The sequence below is a fragment of the Silene latifolia genome, chromosome 2 (genome assembly GCF_048544455.1).
Source record: "Silene latifolia isolate original U9 population chromosome 2, ASM4854445v1, whole genome shotgun sequence".
Lineage (NCBI taxonomy): Eukaryota > Viridiplantae > Streptophyta > Magnoliopsida > Caryophyllales > Caryophyllaceae > Silene > Silene latifolia.
This window is the reverse complement of record NC_133527.1, coordinates 32,033,753-32,046,558: the sequence shown is the minus strand read 5'-3', so window position 1 is coordinate 32,046,558 and position 12,806 is coordinate 32,033,753. Positions and strand designations below refer to the sequence as shown.

The 12,806-nt window shown below is 35.1% G+C and overlaps 1 pseudogene; it reads right to left on the bottom strand.

The window, feature by feature from the left end:
* Positions 1 to 2,027: 2,027 nt before the first annotated feature.
* LOC141642574 (heat shock 70 kDa protein 16-like) lies at positions 2,028 to 11,955 on the bottom strand (annotated as a pseudogene).
* Positions 11,956 to 12,806: the final 851 nt, after the last annotated feature.

Below are 12,806 nucleotides of genomic sequence, written 5' to 3'. Positions count from 1 at the left end.
AACCCACCGAAACTCAAATCTTTGACATCCTCAATTTGACGACTAGTAAGATCCTTCACTCCCATTTGGAAATAATTTGGATTACACTTGGTAGCATAGTTTTCCGTACATTAGAAAAAAACAAAAAAAAATGATCTTATAATAAGTCAAAATATTAAATATTGAAACTATTGGTAATCAAGTTAGACTACCTACACATTTACTATGAAAACCGATTGTTTAACTTCATAAACCTAACTTTCCAAGTCTGAAACATTTCCTTATATCTTGACCCAATTAATCTTTGCTACCAAGTCAGAATACCAAATAATAAAATATGGTAAATACTGACTTTGTTTGCAAACTGGATGTGCTATTGTATAATAAGAAATACGCAAACAATTACTAGTTTTAAGCTTTAATGTATACCTTCTTAATCACACGACAAACTACACTTTTAGTAATTCAAAACACACAGCCACACTTACGTAAATGGTCATACACAGGGGAAAAAAACACCTAAATAAGCGGGTTTAGTGAATGAAGGAACTTACCATGTATCAGCTGATGTTGCTGATGTTGATGACGGTATAAGACAATACTGTTGCTTTTTCCTATTGCGAACAACACGGGGAGAGCCTTTACAGCTGATCATTTCATTGTTATCTTTGTCGGAACATTCTTCAAATTCTTCGTCAGGGTGTGTGTTATTAACTGAACTTGACATTGTAACAATTTCTACGCATAAGAAAGCAAAACATTTACTTTACAAATCGAACTTATTTTACCAAAGTTGGCTGGTGTGAGTGGTAAGGGCTCTCATCTCTTTAACAAGTGGTCAGAGGTTCGATTCCTGACTCTTGCGAATGAAAAAGCCAAACTTGGGAGGGGTCAACCCATTAAATTGCCTTCAGTACCTCGAAGAAGATTGCCCCGACTGTCGGTAGGGGATACTCCTGGTCAACTCCAAAAAAAAAAAAAAACAAATCGAACTTATTGATGAATCAATACACAACAATAATGAAACGATATTTCTTATAAATGTTGAGACATAATCCGTTTCAATGAAATCAGAAAACTCCCCATCCCTACATTTTCTGAGCAGAACCAAGCTGATACAAATAGAATAGGTACTAACATAATTTACAAAAAAAAGGAAAACTATAGACACATATTACTAATAGTGACAGTACTATTAACACTGGTAATAGTCATTTTTGTACAGCTAGGGTGGTTTTTGTACCATATAAGGACATTTCTATATAGTACATTAGTCGAACAACTGAACTAATTAAGCACCGAATCTCAAACCTTACAGATAGTAGTTACTAACATTAGATCATGAAACTGTACACAACATTGATCACACATCATCTCTTTAAGCCTTATCGACGGCAAACATTTACAAAAATCACAACATCAGTAATCAAGTATTTGTACTTAATGGATATGCTCAATTTTGGAGTTATTCAGAAAGTGGGACAGAATCAATCAACTGAAATAATTATGGGACATCAAAATTGAACTGTAAATATGATTAAAATTCAAGCATAACAAACAAATTGAACCAAATGAACCTCAAGGATGTTGAAAATAAAAGAAACGATGTATATAAAACAAACCTTGATTGATTAATTTCTCATTTGTCTACATTGTTGTGATAGATAAAGAGACAATGAAGTTGTAGACATGAACCCACAAAAAATTGCTATGAAAGTAATGTTTTGTTTTACTGGAAGAAGACGACGAGTTTACTCTTTAGAGATGAGAGATGAGCAGTTATTCAATTAGTGGGGTTGGTGGAGGTTTAATTTTTGGGAAAGACGGCAGTTAACTAGAATACTCCGTATACTTCCTCAAAAAAAAGAATACTCCGTATATACATATACTAGTTTAAGGATTGTATTTACAGATTTATTTATTTTATCAAAAATATGATTTTGTTTGGGCTTTTAGTATTTGGGCTGGTCTTATGCTATAAGACCGCCCTATACAACAATTAGTGAATTAAATATGTAAAAACACGATTAGTTTTGGGACCCCTGCCATGCAAGATAATTAGAGTACTTATAACCAAACACAAATTTGTACAAAATAAAACGGAGGAAATATCTGAAACATCAATTTGTCCTTTTTTCCCCCATAATTATAACTGATTATAATTATACAATACACTGCATTTCCCTTTTATCATTCCAAAGAATTTAAGCTTAGGCCGAAAATTGAAGAGGCAACAATACTGGTAACTGGTAATCACACGTTCGAACAGTGCTCCGAGCTCTTACTCCCCAACAAAAAAATATTACAAAGAATGGTCAGAATCCAGATTTCCATCCATTTCTGCAAAATTAGAAATAAATACTCTAAATTAGATTAAATGGGCAGGGTAGCTGGAGGCGAGGACAAATTGGGTATTAACTTGAAGTCTGTAACTAATTATGTTTAGAAGTCTCCTCAGACACGATTTTATTGTAATAGTGAAACCATATCAAGATTTCAAACAAAAATAATCCCTTGAAACATATACCCATCATGCGAGAGGTCTCATGATAAGGGTTACTAACTAACGAGATCGTTTCGTAAGAGAGTCTCACATTAACATAATAAGAAACAAAACATACAAGTATACAGCACATTAAAACTAATACTCGTAGAAAAGAAAAAGAAAATACGATAAAAAATTGACTACCCATCATGTGAGACTGAGAGGTCTCATGATAGAATCATCGAGAGACTGTCTCACGTGAGAAATCCTATCATGAAAGAGTCAAAGAACTCGTGACATCTCATATGAGAGTGTTATGTTGATAGGCCACACACTAAAATCGCCACAAAAAAAAAAATTAGGTACACAGATAACACAGCTCACCATATTAGAGTTCATCAATTCCAGCATTGATCCTGCAAGCGTCAATCTTCTTCCATATCATCTCGATTGCTCCTTTCATCCGAGTATGACTCATTCTCTTGGTGAGGGGAACCTTTTGATTTAATGATGTAATTCAAACTCCTGCATGAGTTTACAAAATAAGCAAGCAGCAAGATCACTTCAAACATATCTGGAACATTTGATATCAGAGAAGGAAAAGCATACTCCCAACAAACAAGCATTTTTGTGTTCCAATATCTATAGAGATTCCAGCTAATATTAGAGAAGGAAACACATACACCAACAAGCAAGTATACGGACGGACACTTCAGTCAGGGGCAGAGCTAGGGTTCAAAACCATATAGGGCTATAATTTAAAAGTGAAATATGGTAAAAAAAAATTATTATTTTTTAAGTTTAAATAGTGATATAGGTAGTATTTTAATTGGGGGAAAAATTAATACGATATATTGAGTTTAACGGGGACTCGGAGGGTCTAAAATATATATATATATATATATATATATATATATATATATATATATATATATATATATATATCTAAAATATATATATATGTCTATAATGTAGGGTATTTGAATTTTATATTTCAGACCATTTTAAATATATATTTATGTTATCAAATTTGAAATTGGCACATGTAATAGATATCGACTTGTTTCCTTAAAAGTATTGAAATATAATAAAATATACTCGGAAATCTCAAAATTTAATGAATTTTAGTTTAAAATATCCTATTATTTATGTAAGTCGAAACAACCACAGAAATGTAAGAAAATGCTGTGTGAAAGGCTCGAACCCATGACCTTCAAAAAAACCTACCATTTTTATTACTATGTAGAAAGCAACCATGCCACTATTTTACAATGGTTATACTTGACAGTAAAAGCTATTGATCATAAAAACTATATAGGGCCATAGCCCATATAGCATACCCCTCTCTCCGCCCATGACTTCAGTATAACTTACACATCTTCAAGAGAATGTTTCCTAATATAGCAGAGTCCAACACTGTGACACTCGATTTGGATACTTCTAAGGGTGTCGGTGTATCATAAATGATACTCCCTCATATTCGGGGTTTTCTTCCCCTTTGATGTAGGCACAAGATTTTAGGAGATGATTAAAGAGATGGTGGGGTTTGTGGATTGGATAGATGAATGAATAATTAGGAATTAAATAAGGAATTGTGAGTTAGGTGGGGTTTGGTGATAAGAGAGAGATATGAATAAAATAAGAGTAAAAGTTGGGTGGGGTTTGGTGATAGGAGAGAGATGAATAAAATAAGAATAAAAGTTTCCAAAATAAGAAAGGGGGAGAAAACCTGAATAATCCGTTTTAAGGAAATAGGGAATAAAATAGTGAATTGGAGGGAGTATAAGAGGCATGAAAAAACAAAAAAAAATATTGATCCATACTTTAGAAGGTTATTTGCTTCTTTCTCGATATCAGATGACCATAACACTGGATCTTTATTTTTCGACCAGGATTCCTGGTGCTGAGTCTTTTCCTGAAGCCATCGTTCAGATTGAGAACATTCAGCCAGTACCTAAACAAATATAAACGTTAGATGATCGACTCTGCAAAAACTAATTAGCAGAGTATTCATTTAGGTTGCTCAAATCCCCATAAAAATACATACAGCTTCTCTTTTACTGACTGGTAATGCATGTGAACCTCTCTGCCATTCCCTAATGGCGGTGAGCAAATATTTTGCAGCACGTCCTCGGGCCTCCTCATCTTTATAACGACTTTCGATCGGATCAACCAACTACAAAAACAAAGTAGGAATCAGTTTAGTCATCGCTGATGAATCATCTAAGGATATATTAGTAGACTGAAACATCTATAAACCTTCTTAATATCATGAAGTGTTTCCGCATAAACATTTGCAGACTCATCTTCTCCCTCCTCATATAACCAATCTTCAGTCTGCTGCAACTTCTCGGATATAACTCCCTTTTCTGATTCAGTAGCAAAAGCCTGGTACGCACTCAAAATCTACGCGAGTATACATCTGAGTTATTAGCCAGAGGCACACCAAAGAAAACCTTAAAAGAAGAATTGACAACATGATGGTCAAATGTATACTAGATAGAAATGAATGTGAAACACAACAAACACAATGTGGTACTAAAGCACACAAATTCATTGATCTAATCTCAGAGGAGCTGAGGAGCTACCACAAATCCACCATGTAAGGGTAAAAGCATGTTGGTTGTATCAGACCAACGCCATCCAGTATGTTAATTGGCTTGGTTCATAGCATAAACAGCAAACGCTCTCCAATATCCATGTGCAGCCTATCTGCCTCTCTTCACTCCCATCCCCTCGAAGGTTGCCATCAGGAAGTGACGGCATGAAACAATCAAGTTGGCACGTTTGTAGGTAAGCGGGATAAAAGTTCAGGAGCAATTCCAAAACTTATAAATCTAAAAACAAATGCACAATGACTTCCACACAGTAAATCTTTTGGACATGGACTGAGCTGTTGGCCAAGATTCTCTAAACGGATATCATGTAAGCATGTCAAACTCTTTCTTCTTGTTACACTCGCCATCAGAGTAATATGGTTGCACTTTTTATAATTGTGAGGTAGCGGTCAGTCAATGCAACTTTAGAACCAATTTTCATATTAGGTAATCTGGAACAGCCTTTCTGTAGCGATAGAAGAGTAAGGCTGCATACATTAGCCTCCCCTCTACCCCTTGCCTCGCAATTTAAGTGAGCCCTTGAGACACTGAGATAATGTTGCTCTTATTGTTGTATTAGTATCGCTGGATCTAAAAACCAAATTATTTTATTTGACAACAAATGCTAAAAAGATAAGATCACGAACATAAATGCAAAGGTTGTCCTTGAAGGTCAAGATAAAGGAGCTACAACAAATTTAGTGTGATTTGGAGTAGTGCGTGCTTTAGATCTAAATTGAAACTTTAAAAATACAAAAGAGTAACAAAGATTAGAAGTTGTACCTTATTACGCATTTCATACACATAAGCCTCCAAAGAATTTTTCTTCTCTTTTGCTTGTTCGACCTTGCAATCTTCCAGGGCCAGTTCAGCTTCCTTCTCTTGAGCACTAGAAAGCTCTGCCTCATCCAAACCGCCAATTATTCTCTCAATAATTGGTATGCCTATCCCAACGTTTTCTCCGTGACTCTGGGAAAAAGAACAAATCAGTTATCAACACTGTCTAGGCTGAGTTCCCCTTTTCTGGAAAAGAAGGGAAGCCCTTTTCAAAAGCAAGTAGCTCGAACAGCAATTTTTTCGTCAACTGAGTCATCTTATAATCTATAATCAGATTACGTTTGATATTATTTGTATATTTCAAAGACTGCTTGATTTATTTGTATATTTCAAACTGTCGACACTCGACAGCATAGCAAGTAGCAACTACTTTGTAAAGTTTTTGAGGGTAACTGTGACGCATATGCATTTTGTGGAAGTACCGGGCCCCAAAAACATTTATGACACATGAATGATACAAGGCTGCGCCGCTGCGACAAACAATTTTAAGCTTGCCAGGTCTTCACCTCATTATGCAGTGCGCAATAGCCAGCTCTTTTCCTATTGACTCATCTGATTATGTATAATTCTTATTCTCTGTTGATGCGTTAGCTTCTTTGGAATTAATTACCAGTACATTTTATTTATCTAGGGTATACAATTTTACTCACTATCTGTGCAAAGAGTAGTAGCAATGAAGCAGTGGACCAAAGGTTATAGAAGATAAAAAAAATTAATTAGGAGGGCGAGCTACAGATTGCTGTCTTGGCTATATAAGAGCAGCAACATTAGCCTAATGCCTTAAGCCCTTAATGGCTCCGCAAATTTGGGGGGGCTCGACTTGGAGTCTGTCAAAGACTGTCTCATGTGACATTGCTAGTTTAGTAAACCAAAAAACAAGTGATAACTCACATGGCAGCCAGATGCTTGCTTAGAATGTTGGGAGTATCTATCCTCCGCTCCAATTCCTGCATAAGGAGGTCCATAGTCAGCTTCAGCTTCCATCCTTTCCGTAGGCATCTCTCCATTGCTTCTGAGAGTTACTTCATGCATATCAACACCTACAAGCTGAGATAACAATATAAGAGTCAACTGGCTACCCATAAAATTAGTATTGTAACATTTTACATACCAAATTTGGCAGAAACTGAAATGCTTACTGAGGCAGATGCTAAAGTAATAGTCCCATGAAGAGTTATACAAGCTTTAATCTTCACTTTTCCGCTTTCAATCTGAGAGGGTAATGGGCCGATCTACGAAAGACTATAACAAACTTTGAATAATAGCAGAAAAATATGCCTGATGTCGCAACTGATGGAGACCTACTTATCTTTGCTATATGTGGACTTCCTATCTTTTGATATACTACCATAACTTCTTTATGACATCATTTTCTTCAACATCTATATATAATAATAAAAAGGCGACTAATCACCTACCTTTATGCCACATCAAGATTTTCAATTATCTACACAACCATCCTCCATATCAACAAGTCATTTATTATTAATTAGAGACAAAAAAAATTAATGAAGGAAAAAAAACAAAGCACTAAATAACTGTCACAGTGTTTGATATTTAAAAAAAAATAAATAAAAAAGTAAAAGTTTAAACCATTTGTAGAACTAAATACAGACTCGAACACCACAAATATTAAAATTTATCTTTTTAACTTTAAAGTAAACTAAAGACTTAAATAAAATTAAACATCAAAGTAAATTCTAAATTTTAATTTTAAGATTTTATATTAAAATAAGTTTTTCACAAAAAAAACAAATTGAACATATAAATAAGCTTTTACTATTTTGTTACAACATTGTATTAATTTAATTATGCAATATTGTTGTATAATTTTACCCGTTAATTTCAATGAATTAGTTACATATAAAAAGAGCTTAAAAAATAAAAGAACATAGTTTTTTCATATAACATTGTAAATTAAAATACCATAGTAGAAGGATAATATAAAGATCATCAAAGATACTCTTCTAAAACCACGTTATCGTAGCTATGAAACAACAAAAAATTTATTGCAATGAAAAAAAAAACAAATTAATTCAAGAAAAAAAAAATCATAGCCCACGATAAGTGGAGTTTATGTGAAATGGACACGGTTACTAATGAAAATATATGAGAAACAAATTAAAACTAAAAAATATAAGCCAACGGACTTATCGTCTATTCAATTAACACGGTTACATTCATGTGGTATTAAGTAGTTCCACATTACATTCATGTAGTATTACACCTACTTACCCTGTTACTCATATAATATCTTAATTTATATAAAAATAGATATTAAAATGTTTTTATGTTTTTTTATCAAACTACATGAATGATGTTACACTTATGCATAGCCTTAAACATTTAATCTTAAACGCACCCGTGATTTTCACGGGTAGAAAGACTAGTTCAGACTCATAGCACATGGTTATTCTATAATCATACAACATGGATTGACGGTTCAACTAAGGCCCTCCTTCTCCATTATTTCTCCACTAAAAAGATAATATATGCCGCTTTCCTTTAGTTTTATAACCTCTGCTTATGGCCAGTTTTTATTTTGTTTTTTGATATTGTGTTGTACTCCCTCGGTCTCTAAAATATCTTTCATTTTTCACTATTTGGTTGTTTCTGAAATACCCTTCGATATCCCACTTGCAATTAATCTCAACCACACAATCAACCCACAGCCCTACTTACATCACCATATGTGGTTCTTATTACTTTTGTTTCTACTCCTTAAATCGTACACTTTTGGTATTTTGGAAGGTATGTAAGGCACGGAGAGATCTTTCAAGGCAATCTTACTGCATCTTTCTTTCTTGATGGCTTATTAAGCTCCTTTTAACCATCTCTCGTTTCACAAGTAATAAGGCATAGCAATTGATAAGATATCTTTCTCTTGCCTTACCCTCCCCCCTATTGCTAATGATGACTTATTAAGCTCGTTTTAACAATGTCTCGTTTCACAAGTAATAAGGCATAGCAATTGATAAGCTATCTTTCTCTTGCCTTACCCTCACCCATATTCCTCCTATTCATTTCCCGTGATCTCCGTCTCCTCCTTTGACAATCATATAATCTACTTCCCTCTGAAGCCCAGTCTCTTACTAAACTATAGTCTCTTCCCCCGTGATAATTCTATGAGGTATCAATAGCAGTTCATAATACAAAAGATCTGTTCATATAGTAGCACAAATCAACACAAATTCACCTATTGACTTTAAGGAAGAAATACCGTGGAAAGGCTGATTTGAGAAGATACACCAGAAGGCAGCTCCTTTTCATCATCGTAACACGCTTCTATGTGATATGTGCTACGGTTGTGCAATGTAATAATTTTATCACTTGGAATAGAACATCCTTTAGGAAATAATACACTGTTACGAAGTGATTGTATTGGACTATCACCCGCTAAACTAAGTCCAATGGAGAATGGTAACGTATCCTCGACCTGTAAGTGACAATGTAAAACACTGGCTGAGTAAAAACGCAGTAATGAAGCAACATTCAAGCTCGTGACTTGTACTAAGGACACATCATCTGCAATAGAACACTTCTATAGCTATATACCTGCCAAACAATTAATGGGCCTCCCACAACAGAAGCAAAAATCATACAGCAAACACTATATCACAACCCCCAACATTCAAGATAAGGCAAGAAGCAAGAAAGCAGATAAAGTTAGACTTTCCTTGGTTCAATGAATTATGGAAGAACCAATACATAAAGTCTTTCAAAAATGAGTCAGCATCATAATTTCTTTCAAGTTTTAACATGATTCAGTATTCTTTTACTTTTTAGCAATCAATTTATTTCCTTCTTCCGACTCATTTGATCACATGTGAAAACTAGACATCCTTATTTGTACAAGTCTAAAACAATAACAAAAAAACAGAGGTATCACAAAGGAGGATGAATGCAAACCTCGTAATCCTTGACACGAAACGTGGGGCTAAGCATGGCACATTGCAGCGCACATCCACGAGCCACACATTCACTAGCATTGAGAGTCCGACGCGGTTCTTGTTTAAAAAATGAAGACAGAGTTCTTCCAATAGCGGGTATTCGAGATCCTGAACCGACGAGCTCCACAGACTGAATCCTCTCAACAGTCACATCTGAATCACTGAGAGCTTTCTGGCATGGGACGACAATCCTTTCCAATAAACCTGATGAGAGCTCTTCAAATTGATCCCTTCTTATAAAACCCTTTACATCTTTCTCATCCATCAAACACTCTATGTGAAGAGGCGCCTCTAAATTTGCGCTCAAGACCTTTTTTAATTTCTCGCAAGCTGCTCGAAGCCGAATACAAGCCCGAGCGCTGGCATATACATCAATATTATACTATTCCTTAAATTGCGCTGCAAAATGGCGAAACAGAACCTCATCAAAGTCTCGGGCCCCTAAGTTACAGTCAAAGGAGTGAGAAAGTATCTTCATATGTCCAGATTTAAAGGAAACAACAGCAACCTGAGTATCAGAGTGCCCAACATCGACAAACACAACACACGATGGATCCAGATTGGAATTATCAGTCCGGTAGATACCATAACCAAGGGCAGTAGCAGTACAGTCATGCAACAATCTCAAAGGGCTAAGACCAGCAATTTTAGCGGCATCTAAATAGAGGCTCTTTTGCAACTGAGTGAAATAACAAGGAATCCCCATCACACATTCTGAAACATTTACTTCCAAGTTTTTCTCAGCCGTTTGCTTCAAATGCGAGAAAATCATTGCCAATATTTGTACAGGGGTAAAGGTGCACCTTTTACCCAAATAATGTAGATGAATTAGGATACCACCATTACTAGCTTGCGAGGTCTCAAAAGGTAACAACCTCAAATCATTCTGAATGTCAGGGTGATCGAAGTTACGACCTATCAATCTTTTAACCTGAGAAATTGTTGATTTAGGGTTCATCGTCGCACAAGCAGCACAAGCAGCACCTGCTGAACCTAAAAACCTCTGCTTTTCCCCAAATGAGACCACTGCCGGCGTCTCACGTTTTGACTCATCGTTCAACAACACATCAATTCCTCTTTGCTTCACAGCTGCAATCACGCAGTTCTCATTTCCAATGTCAAAGCCTATCACGCTCATTTTCTCTGAGCAAATTCCGACTTACACTAACATGAAAATCCCAGTAGCTTCCCTAAAGCAAGCAAAGCCCCAAATTAGAACAATTAAGGACAAACCTAAATTAATTGAAGTTCAGTTTCGCTATTTAATTAACACGATGTTGCCAAACCCTACCACGCTCATTTCACCTAATATGAAAACGATAATGCCAGAATCCGTATAGCAAGCAACGACCTAAATTATAAAATTTTAATCACATGAAAATCCCAAATTAATTTAACACGCTCACTTTCTAAGATGTTAATGCCACTTTATACTGATTCAATAACGCCAGTAATCTCCCCTAAAGCGAGCAAAACCCTAAATTAGAAAAATTTCATTACCCGAAAAACCCATATAAAAACAACATTACCCCTACCCTAAATTATGACTGCTACTTCATAATATATAGAAGCACTAACAATTTAGTAAGTCATTTTACTTGGACCCATCATCATCCACAACCAAAAAATAACAAATCTTTGGCTCCATAGGAAATCGAAAGACGATATTCATAAGTTTCGCTACTTAATCAAGAAGATAATCTCCAAACCCTACCAAGCTAATTTTCATAGCGCGAATTCTACCTTACATTAATACGATAATGCCAGTAATCTTCCTAAAGCAAGCAAAACCAAATTCACCAATTTCATAGCCTAAAAAAACAAAATCAATCAGTATTCAGTTTCGCGATTAGATTAATTCGTAATTTGAGCAAAACATGATCATAATCAAAATTATGATGATAAGAATAATTAATGAAGTTGCAATCAACAGAAATAGTAGAATATAGATAGCATACGAAATGCAATGAAGAAGATGAAGCGATGAAATTACCTCGAGTTTAATGGCGGATGAAGGATGAAGAGGAGACGACCATGAAGAAAAATACAGGAAAGAATGAGTAAATGTGTTAACTGCAAAGGCCGTCTAAATTTTGTGTATACTAACTAGAGTTAGTGCTCACCGTGACTTCGGGCCTAGTGGATTCAAATGTTTTTTTTTTTTTTTTTTGATTAGGTAAGAAAACTAGGTTGATCCTCTAGGGTAAGACCAACTTATCTCATCCTTTTGAATGATGGAGGTAAGTTGAAGCCACCGGCTATCAAACCACCTCGAAAGAGTTGGACATGAATGTCCAACTGAAGCCATGAAGTCAGCAACCTTGTTGGCTTCACGAAAGCAATGTTTAATTATCACTTCATCGAAAAAATGAAGGTTTAATTTCACATCCTTGATAATACTAGAAATTTCCCACGGAATTTGCCAAGTACCTCGAATCGAGTTAATAACACATAAGTTATCACCCTCCACAATTAACTTTGAGATTCCTAAGTATTTAGCTGCTAAAATACCTTCTTTTAAAGCAAGTGCTTCCGCAACAAGGATACTATTGGATCCGCACTTTTTTGCTCCCAACAAAACGACTTTACCATTGTGATCTCTTAAAGAATATCCTAAAGCAGCTTTATTACCTTCTATTCTCGATCCGTCAAAATTTAGCTTCAGGAAACCGTTTGTAGGTTTTTCCCACCAAATCTCTTCCTTACTAGAATTGTTACTAGCTGACTCTTCTACCTCGGGATTATTGAGATCCTTAAATCTAGTCACATTCCATGTCTTAGTGTTATTATTACATAAAGTAATAAGTTTGCTGATACTTAAATTAACATTATTAAAGATAATATCATTTCTATGGAACCATGCATTCCACCAAATAAAGATAATCTTTATAAAGTCATCTTTTGAAATTAAATCCTTGAGATAATTAAGTTTCGTTAGAAAACTCTGACTTATAATAG